Source organism: Schistocerca gregaria, chromosome 3 (assembly GCF_023897955.1).
Source record: "Schistocerca gregaria isolate iqSchGreg1 chromosome 3, iqSchGreg1.2, whole genome shotgun sequence".
NCBI classification, from domain to species: domain Eukaryota; kingdom Metazoa; phylum Arthropoda; class Insecta; order Orthoptera; family Acrididae; genus Schistocerca; species Schistocerca gregaria.
In genome coordinates this window covers 314898200-314912942 of record NC_064922.1, presented here as the reverse complement: position 1 = coordinate 314912942, position 14743 = coordinate 314898200, and the positions used below count along the sequence as shown (strand labels likewise).

General features: G+C 49.3%; 1 non-coding gene across 1 annotated transcript; it reads right to left on the bottom strand.

Annotated features, from left to right (window-relative positions):
• Nucleotides 1-202: 202 nt before the first annotated feature.
• Nucleotides 203-274, bottom strand: Trnaw-cca (transfer RNA tryptophan (anticodon CCA)). The gene has a single exon. It is a non-coding gene; the product is annotated as a tRNA-Trp (tRNA).
• Between the last annotated feature and the right edge of the window lie 14469 nt (nt 275-14743).

Sequence of the window (14743 nt, the reverse complement as noted above, 5' to 3'; positions counted from 1 at the left end):
ATATTAGCGTTAAACGATATAAATAACAAAAATATTAGACACTTCGCGCCTGGAGAAAGTGCGAGTCGGCGCCTTCACCTATAATGTCAGAATGCGAAAATTCACTAGTAGCTTTTTTCAAGCAGGTTCTGTTCGTCCGTTCTCTGTAATCTGATTAAATTGACATACTCGCCTATGGCTTTCGTAAACGAAAATTTCACTGTGACCCCGACGTGATTTGAACACGCAACCTTCTGATCTGGAGTCAGACGCGCTACCGTTGCGCCACGGAGTCGACGCTGCTTAGGTTTTATCATAAATAGGTTCCTCGATCACTCACTGTACCGTTCAAACCTAAGAAATAATGACAGTAGGATCCACGAGAGACTCTTCCCAGATGTACCTGCTCTGGCTATGGCGTAACTCAGTGGTTCATTCCCTCGCGGGCAGCCGTGCGGTGCGGACGTACGGAGCGGCTGGTCGTATATACTTCGTCGCTGCCGGCGGCGGTCGCTGTGCACGGTGAGTGCGCGTTTACAGCGTTAATACTAACCTCAGTAATAATTACTAGAACGCAATCATGAATCAACTAGAACGGAAAGACACTTTTAAATTGACATTTGCTCCGAAATTTGTTACACCAAAGTCCTTTGAGGTAGAATTATTTGTTCGAGATGTTGTGAAAGTAACACTTAATGATTTGATTGGCATACACTTATCGATCGTTAGTAGTACCGTGTACTTGAAATTGGTGACGCCTGAAAAATGCGAGCAAATTGTTCAGTCTTGTGGTGGATCTCTTAAGTTCAAACATTTAGACGGAAACGTTGGCGACGTAGAAATAACGCAGGTTGGCCTTGGGTTGCGAACCATCAGAATATTTGAACTGCCCTTCCAAGTATCTACCGAGCATATTAACGCCAAACTACAGGAATACGGTTCGGTATTAAGCAACGTTGCTGAGTAATGGTCACGTCAACATATATTTCCAGTATTAAACAGTGTGCGGCAAGTGAAAATCCAGTTGCTTAAGCATATTCCATCTTACGTCATTATATGTAGATACAGGGCCATAGTAATTTATGACGGGCAACCACGGACATGTTTTGGATGTGGATCTAAAGCACACGTCCGTGCTCAGTGTATTCAAAGGCGCGTAGCGCAGATATCGAAAGGTGAGCAGGAGCAGCCTGGCTCAAGTTCTACGTTGCCGATCACTTATGTAGCCACCGCCCGTGAAACTCCGATCCAGAGCCTAGCGTCGATTTCACCCTAGATGCGTACACTGACCACAAAGAGGAGAGCATACCAATGGCGACGAGTAATGTGCCGTAAACCCGCGGAGCTTCCTTAAAGGAAGTTAAGGAGGGAAGTAAGGAAAGGCAGGGTGGCAGCAAGGTCGGTGATGTCTCCGGACAACCTCAAGCGGCTGATGTTTTTCCCATGGCAGAAGGCTGTGCCACTCACGAGAACACTGCCCAAAACTCCAAGTGCCCTTCCCCGAAAAAGCAGAAGAAACGAAGAATCGCGCAACAGGGTGCTGAATCTAAAGCGCAACCGCTGCGCGAGAAAGCTATTAAAGTGCGGCACAAGATGACCGAGGTGACGTCTCAGGTTTTCACTGCAACTCCCCAGACGTCCAAAAGTCCCATACTGACGACTCAGAGGCTGAATACGAGAACAGGCCCTCCCATTCTCAGACGACGAAGATCTCTGTAGATACAGAAGGTACAGGTGGCCACCTGTCAGACAGCAGTGAAGATCCGCGTGAAGCTCACCACCCACGAAACTGAGCAGACGACGTCGAAGAACGCTCTCCAGACACAGATATGACCGAAGTACAGGGACAAGACGGAGAACGGAGAAACAGCGTCAGAAGCCCAGGAAACGGAATCGCAAGGGCAACGGAAGACTGAAACTGCTGTTAAGGAGGCTTCTTTTAATTGCTGCCCCTCCGTCATCACTAAGAGGGCGGCTCAACGCTACGCATACCTCTGCCGTCATGCCACCTTTCCAGGCATACCGTGTAAACACGGTCAACATCAACAAAATCAGGAGCACGTCAAACCTGAGGAATCTCGCCGATTTCTTCAGCTGATGTCGACATTGCGCTGTTGCAAGAGGTCGCCGACATTGATCTAGAACGTATTACAGGTTACAATGCGTTAATCAACCCGGGAAATGGCAATGAACTCGGAACGGCACTTTTGACCAAAGAAGGCATCACCGTAGCCAATGTCGACAGATTGCCAAACAGGAGAGGCACCGTGGGGCGGTCCATAACACCAGATTCATAAATGTGTATGCCTCTTCTGGAACGGGAAAGAAGCGGCAGAGGTTGGAGTTCTTTGAGGAGGAGATAGTGCCATTTTTTACAACCCGCACAGTCCAAGTAATATTTGCAGGTGATTTCAACTGTGTACTAAAACCAAAAGACCAAACGCCGAATTTTAACACTTCCATAGAACTTCTGGACATTGTTAGAGAATTAAAGCTACTCGACACGTGGAAACTTAAACATGGTGACACGCCCGGTTTTACCCACGTCACCAGCCATTCTGTCAGCCGCATTGACAGAATTTATGCAACTTCTCTTTTACGGAACGGTGCTGGTGAAAGAATAAGAAGCTTGGAAACGATCACCTGTCTCGGGATTGAATACACAAGCAATATCCGCCGCACGGCTGCCTTGAACTATAGAAAACTATTGGCAAAAATGCGCGCTGGCGGACAGCAGCATAGCCTGCGAACTCTAAATGCCATTCAAAGAGTGTCTCTCGTTAATACCAACATAATATCCAAAGTAAACTACGTTGCCCAAGTACTGCCATTACCAAAGACTATGGCACAACAAGTGCTAGCACCGCTTGGCCACTTCGTTCCCAGGGGTCAGATATTTAAAGTGAAATAGGAAACCCTCACCCTCCCAGTTTGGAAGGGAGGCCTCAATTTGACAGATGTCTACCTGAAATCAAAAGCCTTGTATGTTAGTCAAACGCACAAACAGTGGCACAGGTCACCTAACACACTGACGGCTCACATTTTAAATGAAATAGTGCCTCCCAATCTGGACCCACCTATAGATGTAAAACACATTGTGAACTCGCTCTGTCACTTAAGGTATTTCATCCTAGAACTTAGCTACATACAAAGAAGAATTCCAGAGGCAGATCGACAGAAAGTCAACGCAATTTACGCAAAAATGACGGAAAGTAAACCACGCAATATAGCAGAGGAGAATAATCAAGGTTATAACTGGAAACAAGTCTGAGAGAAGATTCACGACCCGCACCTCTCATCTACAGTGCTCTCAACATAGTACATGGCAGTCAATAGGAAACTCCCGACCAAGTCGAGGTTACACAAGATTCACCTGGACGAAACACCGAATTGTATCAGATGTCACTTAGTCGACACAGACGAACACAAATTTACTTGCGACTCTGTACAGGACATATGGTCCCTCTGCACACAGAAACTCACAAGCATAATGCGAACATCACCAAGAACGATAACACCGACATGCCTACTCATCCATGACGAAGATCCGTATCCCAGCACAAAACGACGTGCAGTCCATTGGCTAAAGGGCCAGACTGTATACTACATCCTATCCGACAGAGAGAAGAGTAAAGAAGAATATTGGGTACATTTAACGATAGAACACCACAAACTGATACGGACGAGGATGTGTAGAGAAAACTATGCATGTTTTTATTAAGAACGTTGACATAGAGTAACTATAAAGCAAGAATGTTTACTTTATCACTTCATTTAATCTCTTTACTAGTTTTTTACCATTTGCCATACTAATAGGGAGTCATTTTTATTCTTTAATTTACTTTGTTAGACAACCAAAAAGGTGCCCTTGTAGGACGTCATGGAGACTTTGGTGGCCGGGGCTTCAGAGATCAGAGAAGCTGAAACAAAAATAAACTTTCAGAGATGGACGAAAAAACGAAAAAAAAACAATAAGTGGTAGAGTGTCAGCTTCGCATGCAGAAAGTCCTGGGTTCACACCCCAGCTCCTCCAATTTTTGTTTCTCCGTGCAGCAGTACATGAAAACTTTTGCCTATCACCATATTCTATAAAATTCAGCGTACAAGATTCTTCCCCCAAGCAAGTGGATTTCGTACAGTTCGACCCCATAGCGGGAGGACGATGACCTGCAAGACCCTGGCCTGCGATCCTCCCATTGAAATGTTGCTCCAAAGCCTTCGGTATGGCGTGCGGAGTGCATCTCAAGCATGTATTTGCAACTCACAGCGACAATCGTCATTTTTTTCGAGATACTGGAAAATGAAGGAATTGAACTGGGGACCTCTCGAACTGCAGTCGAATGCTCTACGACATTTTTAATTTTTTACACCATTTTTTAAATCACAAATAGTGTTACCTTGCAACTGAAACCATTAAACTGCATCCTACAGAAATAAATTATTGCCGTGAATGTTAAGACATCCGAGTATAAGTGAAAATTAATGTTCTCCAGTAATGAAAAGGATTACCAAGTGTCAGGTTGAATCAATGAACCTCTATTGTTTTATGTATTCAGGATTCATTCTAGTGTAATTAAAGCGGTTCTCCGCCGGGTGAAAAAGAAATAGTATATTCAAAATTAATAAACCAAAGGAAGAGTAATTAGTTAAAATGGTTTCCTCGGTGGGAATGTCGCACGGTGACTTCTTCACGGTTCGTCTTCTCATGAAGTGGACATTTCAGTTTCCGTGTCGGATCTAGACGCTTTCACTCCTTCAGTTTCTCCAAGGTTGTTACCCCAAAGTGCCGTCTCATAACTTTGATGCTGTCTTTCGCGAAATTCGTCGGTGCCGTCGTGGGTCTGTGCGTAAATGTGCAATCCTAGGGGTGTTTACACACCCATCACCATAATTTTTAACATATTTCCATACGTATCTGTATAATCTCTGTGTCGTATGATCAGTGCATGTTGATATTCCAAGTACGCGAGGAAGTCGTCAAGTGATGCGCGGCGGTTGTTGATAAAGGCATTGGTGTGGCCTAACATCCATATGGCCGCGTTTTGTTTCCTGCTTGGGTACTGTATTTTTTGCGGTCGGAGTAATTCCATTGGATCCACATTTTGCGGTACAGTACGGTGAATGATGGCTAATTTGCTCCGCATATGAGCGACCATCGGCTCTGCGGTACTATAGGTTAACCGGTGGGCAAGCGTGTCCACATGGCCGCATAAGTCACAGTTCGGTGTGGGGCTTAAATGGATCCTGTGCAACTTTTCATTTGTGGGCACCTTGTCGTTGATAACTAACTACCATGCGGATGTGACCCTTGATGGCAATACGTTACGATGGACAGTTCTCCAGACTGTATTCCACTTGATTTTCGGGTATTTTTGTGTTATTCTTTTGGTTCTGCCGTCTGTTGTAAGGAAGCTATATATCTTGGTGTTGGTATACGGTGGATGGATGCCGTCTGCGTAACGTATGTAACTAAATTCACTGTAATATAGTTGGATGTGGCGGAAGGTGATCGGTATCGCGGCCTCATTTATAGGTGGACTTAGACTGCATGGTCTCCAGATTGAGAGGAGGGTGCTCGTGAAACTCGATGTGTCTTGGGCGAAAATTTTCTTCATGCTGTTAATTAACAATGTCCGGCATTTGTGTTTGGTACTAATGAGACCATATCCTCCTTTACACGGTGGTAAGGTTAATATTTCAAAGCTTATGGCTCGAATCTTGTGCGACATATGTGTCCTGTTTTTGGTGGCCATAACATCACGTACCGCACACCAATAAACTCCAAGAGATTTGTGTTGGTCTTTAGTTTCACACCAGTCGATATAGGTGAGATCACCGATTCCTCGCCCTATGTGTAGCAACGTCGTCTTCCTCTTGTTGAGCTTCGCGCCGGAGACCGCATTGAAGGCGTTGACAGTGTGTCCTACCTTCAGTAGATTAGCCTCTGAAGTTACTCCTAAGCAGACGACATCAGCGTAATCAATACATGCCGTCTTCTGCATTCCAATGGTGATTCCTCTGGACCTCCTATTTATGGTCATAAGCAGAGGCTCGACGGCGATGGCATACAACGCCGTCGATAACGGGCATCCTTGTCGGAGTGACTGTTTGATCGTTATTTTGTCCGTTAAGTGACCATTAACAATTACACGAGACGTGGCGTTGGACATGAATTGATGTAGCAGAGTGACGAAACGGCAACCAAAACCCATCTTTATCAGTGCCTTGTGCAGGTATTCGAGACTGATGCGGTCATACGCTTTTTCACGAGAAAAAGCAACGCCCCAGGCTCTTAAGTGTGCGCTAATGTGCATATCACTTCCCTGAGATCGCAGGCAGCTGATATTATGCTTCGGTGCTCCATATTCATGTTTTCCGAGTAGTTTGTTCAGTACCGGTTGCATGCGCTGCTTCACTGTCCTCGTTATGATTTTAAAGTCCGAGTTGAGTAGTGTAATTGGTCTGAGTCCTTGTACCTTCAGACTGTTTCCTGGTTTCGGCAAAAGTACAATAAAGCATTGTCTCAATTCGTCTGGAAGAGATTAAAGTCGCCACATCTCAGTGGCGATCCCCTGTGGGGTGAAACGAAGATTACTGGCAGAGGCAGAGATGTCGAGAATCTCATCTCCCAACTCGACCTTTGCCTCTTAAACACCGGCGCCGACACACATTTCGGTGTGGCTCGTGGCACGTACTCTGCCATAGATCTGTCGTTGTGCAGCCCGGGGCTTGTACCATCGGTCCACTGGAGAGTCCATGACGACTTGTGTGGTAGTGACCATTTTCCCATCTTCCTTTCACTACCCCAGCGTCGCTCCCGTGGCCGCTTGCCTAGATGGGCATTTAGCAAGGCCGACTGGGAAACGTTCTCCTCTGCTGCCACTGCTGAATCTCTGCCCCACGGTACCATCGACGTGGCGGTTGAGACACTGACTGCAGCGATTGTTTCCACTGCGGAACGTACAATTCCTCTTTCGTTAGGGTGTCCTCAGCGAAAGTCTGTGCCTTGGTGGTCTCCGGAAGTCGCTGAATCCATTAAAGAACGTTGGTGGGCTCTTCAGCGACATAAGCGGCACCCGTCTTTAGAGAACCTCATTTTCTTCAAACGTCTCCGTTCTCAGGCACGGCGGCCCATCAAGAGGCGGAAGCAGGAGTGCTGGGAGAGGTACGTTTCCACCAGTTGTTCCCGTACCTCACCCTCCCAGGTGTGGATGAAGATTGGGCGCATCTTCGGATTGCAGCACTCTACAGGTGTCCCAGGGCTTACTATCAACGGGGTCCTACCCACCAATGTCGATGCAATCGCCGAGCATTTCGCACAGCACCATGTTCGGTCCTCTGCATCAGGGAATTACCCGCCTGCGTTTCGCGCGCTAAAACGCCAGGAGGAATGCAAACGGTTTACTTTTGCTTCTCGCCACCCTTAGGCGTATAACACCCCGTTTAGTTTGTGGGTACTCAAAAGCGCCTTGGCACAGTTACCTGATACAGCCTCTGGGCCAGATGGCATCCACAATTAGATGCTCAAACAGCTGTCCCCGGACTGTCAGTGGTGTTTTCTTGCCATCTTCAACCGCCTTCGGGGCGATGGTGTCTTTCCGTCGCAGTGGCGAGAGAGTACCATCCCCCCCCCCCCCCCCCTGCGGGTTCGGAGTAATATAGGGCTGCGGTATTCCTGCCTGTCGTAAGAGGCGTCCCCCAGGTGCTCAGCACTCATTTGCCAGGTACAGGCTTGGCGACCCCGGGGTTCCTGAGCTGGGGACTGGTAAGCGCCGCCAGTCCCCTGTCACCGTAAGCTCTGGGCATACTTCAGCGACCACCATGCGGCGTGGCGGTCGAATGTTGTGTGTCTCAGGGAGTGGGGATCTTGGCTTGGCCGCCGGATCGCGAGGATGGAATAAACCTCTATAAACAACCTCTCAATCTCAAGGTGTGCATGGCTGTTGAGGTGGAACAGTCATACAACTGAGGTGCGGCAGGTTCCCCAGAGGTTGCCCGCTAATAAGTCTTACCTAGGGACGCGGGGCTCTGTCTAGGTGGACTTCTAGTTCCCTAGCTGCTCGTGGGACCGAGATGGATCCTTCGAAATCCTCTTTTCCTCCTCCCAGCGGAAAGGGTGGGCCGCTGGAAGGTTCTAACACCTAGGCTCTTAAGAGGGCTCGTACAGTCAGTCCCCCTGACTCCGGCACTTCTTTGACAAGTCCAGTCTTAGGTAACAGAATGCATTCTGGTAATACGAATGTGTTTCTCATTGTGAAACGGAAGGAGGGTAGTTTCGAGAATGTTTCGCCCTTCTATATACAAAAGGGATTAGAGGGCATCTCTGGCTCCTTAAAATCAGTGAAGCGTTTGCGTAATGGGACCTTGCTCGTGGAAACTTCCACTTCCCAGCAAGCCACTAACCTGCAAGCTGCTAAATGCCTTGGGGAGTATGCCATAGACACTGAACTGCACAGCACCTTGAACTACAGCAAAGGTGTTGTGACATGCTGGGATCTAGTCGACATTACAAGGACGAACTGTAACGTGAGTGGGCTCCGGAAGGTATCGTTGATGTCCAACACATCATGAAGAGGGTTGATGGCAATCTTGTCAAATCCGACTCCTTTATTCTGACCTTCAGTAGCACAAAACTTCCTGAACATGTTAAAGCTGGCTTCCTTCGCCTTAGTGTGAGGCTGGCATTTAAAACAGCGAATTGGGGTCGGGAAATAAGGCGTTTTGGGCATACCACCTTAGGATGTAAAGGCGAAGCGACTTTTGGTAACTGTGGTAAGGCTGCTCATGAAGGAGTTGGTTGCTCGTCTCCGGCTAAATGTATTAATTGCTCTGGGAACCACCCTGTTTGGAGTAGGGACTGCCGAATATTTTTAGAGGAACGCAAAGTCCAGGAAATCAAAACAACCAAGCGAATCCCCTATGGTGAGGCCAAGAAGATCTATAAGTCGATGAAACCTCCCACATTTGCTACATCTTTCGCATCCCTGGTTCAGAAGGCTACTCCGAAATTGGATGCCTCAATGCAGACCGAGGTGGTGAGTGTTGGCACTAACACCTGCAGCTGTCAGTGCACTTCCAACACAGCCGATGTTTCAGAGCCGGTAGCCCCTACTCGAACGGCAGACAAGGTTATAATGGCGAACTTGGGCCAGCCCCTGTCGCCTCCAACGGCTGCGGCTGTTCCCCAAGCCCAGTGCGCCAATTACCACTGCCCCACACATACATCGTATTCCATCAACTCTGGGGAAGAGTCAGATGAAGCTTCACGTAAAACAACAGCCGCATGGTCAGACGGTTTACCACGGGATTTGACCCGGTGTTGCTGCTGTACAGGAGCTTTCTGTGGTTTGGTGGGCTTTGGGGGAGCTGATGTGGGAATCAGCTCACCCCACACCTGCCCCTCCACCTGCTACGGTCTCCCCGCCCTGTCAGAGAGACAGGATGAAGGTGATACCCCCAACATAGATGGCTCCCATACTTCAGTAGAACTTGGAAGGGTTCAGGACACATGTGGAGGATCTTCATCTCCTCTCTCAGGGTAGACCACTGTGTCTCTGTCTCCAGGAGACTTACTTCCATCCCTCATACTCCCCTGAGCTGCGAGCTATACACTCCACAAAAAGGACGACGTGCGTGGAGAGAGAGCTAGAGGAGGTGTAGGTATTTTCGTCAGGACGGACTACCACTCCTCGCCTGTCTCGCTTATGACGACTTAACAGGCTGTCGCTCTGTCTGTGCAAGTATGTCATCCGTTGACTGTCTGTTCATTTTACTTGCCCCCACATGACGCACTTGATGAAATGGCCCTCACTGACCTTCTTACCCAGCTCCCCCAGCCATTCATTATTTGTGGTGATTTTAATGCCAACAATGTGCTTTGGGGCTCTGCAATTACCTGCCCCAGGTGTAGAGCAATTGAGAGGCTTTTCCTGTCCTCCTGTGCCTACATGCTCAATGGAGGACAGAGTACTCATTTCTGCCCAGCGACTGGGTTGTTCTCTGCCATTGATCTCTCGCTTAGTGACCACTTCCCAGTGAGCACTGGGGGCAAGAGCTGGAGAGCAGACTTGAATGGCAGTGATCATTTCCCCGTCTGGATTCACCTGCCAGATGGCGTGGTCCCCGAAAGAAGACCACCACAATGGGTGCTCAGTTGAGCTGACTGGACACTTTATAGCCAGTTTGCTCTATTCGAACACTGTGCGACTGTTGAGGTGTGGGTGGATCATATTACCGAAACGGTCCACCACGCCGCTGCAGCATCCATTCCACAGTCCACGGGCCCCCGGAAGAGGCCACCTGTGCCTTGGTGGAGTGCCGACTGCCGCTCTGCAATCAGGACCAGGCGTGCGGCTCTGCGTCGGTTCGAGTCTCGGCCGACTGCTGAGAATCTTGCAGTATTTCGGGTGGCGAGGGCAAGGTGTCGCCGCATTATTCATGAGAGCAAGAAGAGGTTCCTGAGCACCATTAATCGTTCCACCAAGAGTTCCATTGTGTGGGAGACCATCAGGAGAATTTCTGGCAGTGGAGGGATGTGCCCCATATCTGCTGTAATGAATAACGGCACTCTCCACACAGATCCGCGAGACATTGCCCAGACTATGGCAGTGTATTTTGCCACAATTACTGCATCAACCAGTCAGGATCCAGGTTTCCAGCACCATTGGGCCGCTGCTGAGAGATGTAGTCTGGACTTCCAGTCCACCTCTCATTAAATTTACAACTGCCCATTTTCTATGTTGGAGCTGGATTCTACATTGTTAGTGGCTCGTGACACATCCCCTGGTCACTACAGGATCCATTACAGTATGCTATGGCACCTCACAATGCGCAACAAAGAAATCCTCCTCGCACTTTTTAATGCAATTTGGGCGTCGGGTCACTTTCCTGACGTGTGGCGTGAGGCAGTTTTAATCCCTTTTTTAAAACCTGGGAAAGGCCGCACGAGCCGAAGTAGCTACCGTAGTGTTGCCCTCACTAGTTGCATAGGGAAGACCTTGGAGAGGATGGTCAACCGCCACCTTGTCTGGATGTTAGAATCCCGGCAACTCCTTAGTCGCTTTCAGTGTGGGTTCAGGAGGTTTCGTTCCACCTTCGATAACCTGGCCCTACTGGAGGCGGCTATACAACAATCTTTCCTACGCCGTCATCACCTTCTAGGTGTATTTTTCGACATTGAGAAGGCCTACGATACCACTTGGAGGCGTCTCATCCTGGAGCAACTTCACGAATGGGGTTTTTGTGGTTGTCTTCCTCTTTTTATTCAGTCTTTCCTCTCGCCATGATATTTTAGATATCGTATTGGTGACGTCCTGTCTGATCGCTTTGAGCAGGAGAACGGTGTCCCTCAGGGTAGCGTTTTAAGTGTGACTCTCTTTGCCATCGCTATTAGTAGCATTACGTCCATAGTGAAACGTCCTGTCCAGTGTTCTTTGTTTGTGGATGATTTCTCTTTGTTTTGCTCTTCTTCAAGCCTTGCAACGACAACTCGTCAGTTGCAACTTACGATTAGACATTTGGATGACTGGGCGCGGAAGAGTGGTTTTAAGTTTTCCACCAAGAAGTCTGTATGTGTTCTTTTTAACCGTTCTCGTTCGATTTTAACCTTTCTTGAGTTGCGGATGAGGGACACAATTCTTACTTTTAAAGACACGGTGAGGTTTCTGGGGCTCATTTTTGACTCGAAGCTCACGTGGTTACCTCATCTTAAAGGCCTGAAACGGCGGTCACTTAAGGCTTTAAGTATTTTAAAATGTCTTAGCTACAGTACGTGGGGAGCTGACAGGACTTGTCTGCTCCAGTTTTACAGGGCATTTGTGCGATCTCGGCTCGATTGTGGGTGCACGGTGTATGGGGCTGCGAGGCCTTCTTACTTAAAGATGTTGGACGTTGTGCACTATGAAGGGCTTCGGTTGGCCACTGGGGCATTCCGAACTAGCCCCATACCAAGCCTCTGTGCAGAGGCCGGTGAACCGCCACTTCCTATAGAGCGACGGCTACTTACAGTGCGCCAGGCGTATAAAACTTTGTCCACACCACACACCCCTGCATACCATGCCGTTGCTAAGCCCCCTCTGGCACAGTTATTTCATAACCGGGAACGTGCGACGCAGCCCTATGGGATTCGCGCACAGGATTGCCTCGCTGAGATGTCTATGGCTCGTTTTCGTGTTTTGCGTCGCGGTTGGAGCAGATCTCCACCTTGGCTCCTCCGGTGACCCAAACTTATTTTAGATTTGACTAATTTTCAGAAAGATTTTACATTCCAATCTCTGTTTTTAACATTTTAGATGTCGTGTACACTGATGGCTCCAAACAGGAGAATTTCCTTGGCTGTTCTGTAGTGTTCCCTGATCAAGTTACCCGGATTCGCCTCCCTGCTGAATATACCGTTTTCGCAGCGGAGCTCCAAGCGATCCTGAAGGCACTGGAGCAGATAAATCGTGTTCGGGGCGATCGATTTCTTCTCTGCTCCGATTGTCTTAGTGCCTTACAATCACTGCAGAACCTGTACCCGACTGAGGAGATGGTCCAGCTGATACATAACCAACTGTGCCCTCTGCGTGTCCGAGGGTTAGAATAGGCCCGAGGTATTCCTGCCTGTCGTAAGAGGCGACTAAAAGGAGTCCCTCCCCCTCAAGGGGGTAGTTAGCGCCTGCGTCCGGAGACGGATGGTTTCACGACCTATATTTGCGTTCATTTTGGTTTTTCACTTCTTCTGGTTTCTACCTGAATTTGGTAGGTTCCTTTCTTTGTTTTTCTCCATATCACTGTCATACTTACTCTTCTCCTTGCCTTCTTCTCCTTCTCTGGTCTCCGCTTCGGAGTTTGAGACAGAAAGGAGAGAGGGAAAGAAAGGACAGACTTTTTCCTCTCCTTTCTTTTTCCTCTCCTTTCTTCCTCCCTGTGCGTGCCTGAAGGCCGACCCACGAGTTCGCACGCGTAGCCTGTGACGGGGTAACGCGTAATTCCCCGCCCTGGGTAGACTAGTAAGGCACGCACGTACCCCTTGGTAAAGGCCAGGCCCAGGGAGGGGTGATTGCCTGAGCTGACACCTTCCGACCATGCCGATTGGTCCCTCCGTCCGTTTCTCGGGAGCTCGGGAGGTGTGACCTGAGGTGTGAACAATCACCTAAGGTGGGAGTGCCCTCTGAGAGGGTCCCCACAAGGAAGGAGCGCGCCATCGGAGACGCTGGCAATCATGGGGGATTCTTCCGCAATGGATCTCTCTTCTTCTTCTTCTTCTTCTTCTTCTTCTTCTCTCTCGACGTCTGCCCACAAACGAAAACATGACCAGCCACCAGTGGCAAAAGTACTACCGCCTGCCCCACAGTTCCTCGTAGTTTCTCGATCTGAGGACGGGAAGGATTTTTCCTCTGTCAACCCTTTCGTTATCCAGAAGGGCGTAGATGCCATAGCCGGATCGGTCAAGTCTTGTACCAGGTTGCTTAATGGTACCTTGTTACTAGCAACTGAGAGCGCCTTTGAGGCACAAAAACTGCTTCGGGCCACACTCCTGTACACGTTCCCTGTCCGGGTGTAGGTTCACCGCACTTTGAATTCGTCTCATGGTGTGGTATATACTAGATCACTCGACGGATTGACTGACGAGGAGATTGTCTTTCCTCGCTGACCAGGGCGTGACGGCTGTCCATAGGGTCATGAAAAAGATCAACAATGACCTTGTACCTACCCGGACACTTTTCTTGACCTGTGATAGTGTTCAGCTGCCGTCACGCATCAAAGCGGGCTACGACGTTATTTCTGTTCGCCCCTATGTCCAGACACCTACGCGCTGCTACCAGTGTCAGCGTTTTAATCACACTCGCCAGTCTTGTTCATTGCGGCTACATGTGTGACTTGTGGCAGGGATGCCCATGAGGGTGACTGTCCACCTCCGTCTCCTCGTTGTGTGAACTGTCACGGTGACCATGCAGCGTCCTCCCGCGACTGTCCCATCTACAAGGAAGAACGCTGTATCCAAGAAATTCGGGTCAAAGAGAAAGTCTCCACCTCGGCTGCTCGCAAGCTATTTGCTAGTGGGAAGCCCACGTTGCTCCCAGAGGGGAAGTACAGTACTCTCCTCGCCTCTCCTCGGACTACCAGGGAGGTGGCGACACAGACATGCGATCTGACCTTCAGCACTACGGTCGTCCGTTCGGCCAGTGCTAAGATCGCCCGGTCGACGTCTCCTCTTCCTCCCGTCGCCCCTCCGACAAAAGCACCTTTTTCAGCTTCTGCCAGGACGAAGACCCAGAAGTCAGAAGCACGGGCCTTCAAGAAGGAACCGTCTCGTGCAGACCTTCTACGTACCTCGAACCCTCAGCCATCGACCAATCCTTCCACAAAACCACCTTCCAAGAAGGCTCATAGGAAGCACAGTTCTCCTTCCCCGCCACGGCGCATTTCTCCTCCTGCGCCACCCAGCGGTTGCCGCCCCAGGCCGTCATCCGTTTCGCCTGGCCGCATCGCAGGTAGCCGAACATCTGGCCGTTCACCAGCGGAGGAAGTTCCCTTTCCCGGCCATCTATACAAGATGGCCGATGAACCTATAGAACAAATGGACGATGACTGTCCGCCTCATGCTAGCGGCGGCAGTGCTCGCTCGAAGCCGGGAACTCAGCGGCCTTCGAGATGACCCCTTCTTTCAGCTTCTTCTTCTCACGATGGCACTTATTCACTGGAATATTCGCAGCATTCGCTCCAACCGAGAGGACTTGAAATTGCTGCTCCGCTTGCACCGTCCGCTCGTCGTAGCCCTCCA